Consider the following 1,990-nt stretch of genomic DNA (forward strand, 5'->3'; position numbering starts at 1 on the left):
ATGGTGAGGCTTTACATGTCTTTGTTCAATCTCTTCATTTTTACCATAATTTTGGGTGTTTTTAAGGGATGAAGATGGTTCAAAAGAAAATCATGGCCAAAAGATAAGGATTTGTTGGCATACTTTGAGTATCCATGGGGTTGGGTTGGGTGGGTGGAAGAGCCTTTTTTAGAGGGGTTTCCACCCCATTCTCTCCAAAATCTTGGTCTCTGCCCTAACCATCACCATTTGGCTGTGGAAGACACCAGTGGGCCAGAGAGAATTAAAATCATGGAACTATTAAGTTGGAAAAGACCTCGAAGATCATCCAGTGTTGCTGGATGTCACCAGAAGAAATGATTGGACAGAGCAGGTGAGATTTCTGGGGTCTAAAGTCAACAACTAACTTTTGGGGTATTTCCCATTTCTGAAAGGATTTTGGGATATCCCTGTTTCTGAGGTGGCTTTGGGGTACCCCCCAAATCTGAAAGGGGGGAACTAGGAGTGAGAAGACACCTGGCTCCAGTACTTGGGCATGCTTTGCTGGGGGGGGTCTACAGAGGCGGTTTCAGTGAGAAGCTGCCATAATCTTCCTCCATGTCTGGCAGAGCCAATCCCTAGCAGCTCCAAAGATGGATGTGCTGCTGGTAAAGGCTGGGCCAGTTAGAAATGGTGGTGATGCCTCTGTGATAACAGATGTAAGAAGGAAAAATAGTTGTTGCACAGCTGTAATTACAGCCAGAGAAGAGCAGGGTGAGAACATATGAGAGGAACAGCTCTGCAGACACCAAGGGGCAGTGGAGAAGGAGGGGCAGGAGCTGCTCCAGGTGCTGGAACTGAGATTCCCTGGAGTCCGTGGTGAAGCCCATGGTGAGGCAGCTGTGCCCCTGCAGCCCATGGGGGGCATGGGGGTGCGGGAATGCACCTGCAGCCCCTAAAAGAGGTCACACCAGAGCAGGGGGATGCCTGAGAGGAGGCTGTGACTGTGTGGGAAGTCGTGCTGGAGCAGGGTCCTGGAAGGACTTGTGACCCTGTGGGGGACCCACATAGGAGCAGGCTGTGCCTGTAGGACTGACCTTGTGGAAGAGTGACCTACCTTGCAGTTTACGGAGAACTGTTGCCCAAGCGATGGGCTCCTGCTGGAGAAGTTCATGGGGAACTGTCTCCTGTGGGATGGACCCTATGCTGGAGTGGGGGGCCAGCAGCAGGAACAATGTGTGATGAACCAATCATAAACCCCCATTTTCCGTCTCCCTTCTTGGGAAGAAGGGAGGGATGGGGAGAAGGTGTTTTTAAGATTTACTTCTCATGATCCTGTTCTGATTTTGTTAGTAATAAATTCAATTAGTATACCCAGTTTGCGTCTGTTTTTCCAGTAATTGATGAGGGATCTCTCCTGGTCCTTATCTCAACTCATGAACCTTTCACTGTGGTTTTTCTGCCCAGTCCAGTTGCAGAGGGCAGTGATAGAGTGGCTTCGGTGGGTGCCTGGTGTGCTGTGTCAACCAACTACACACCCAGATCTTGGCCCCCAGAGCTGTGAGCAGCTCCCCGGGCAGGCCGAGAGCTACCTCTGGCAGGCAGCAGAGTCCCTGCCCTGGCACACAGAGCCCTGAAGCACAGGGATCCTACTCCGCAGGACAGTCCCTGAGCACCCCTGGCTACACCCTGAACGCCCTGGCGGCACAGCTATTCCAAACTTCCCCCCAACAGCCCCCTCCTCACAGATCCCATCAGCCGGGGCTGTGCCAGCTTTAGGAGATGCCTCCACGACCTGCCCCTGCATTGTCCTGCACCCACAGACTCGCCGTGTTCCGCACTGCAAAGGTTTGTCCTCCCTTGAGCTCTCTGGGCTTCGACTTTCTCTGCTCTGGCTCCTTCCAGAGCTCTCAACGCTCCAGTGCCCGACACTTCCATCCACCGGCACTTCTGGGGGAGCGATTTACAACACTGGGGGGTCACCGGAGAACGGGGCTCCCCCATTTATTCCCTGTACAGGCGGGATTCCCCC

The sequence above is a fragment of the Corvus brachyrhynchos genome, unplaced genomic scaffold (genome assembly GCF_000691975.1).
Source record: "Corvus brachyrhynchos isolate BGI_N302 unplaced genomic scaffold, ASM69197v1 scaffold489, whole genome shotgun sequence".
NCBI lineage: Eukaryota > Metazoa > Chordata > Aves > Passeriformes > Corvidae > Corvus > Corvus brachyrhynchos.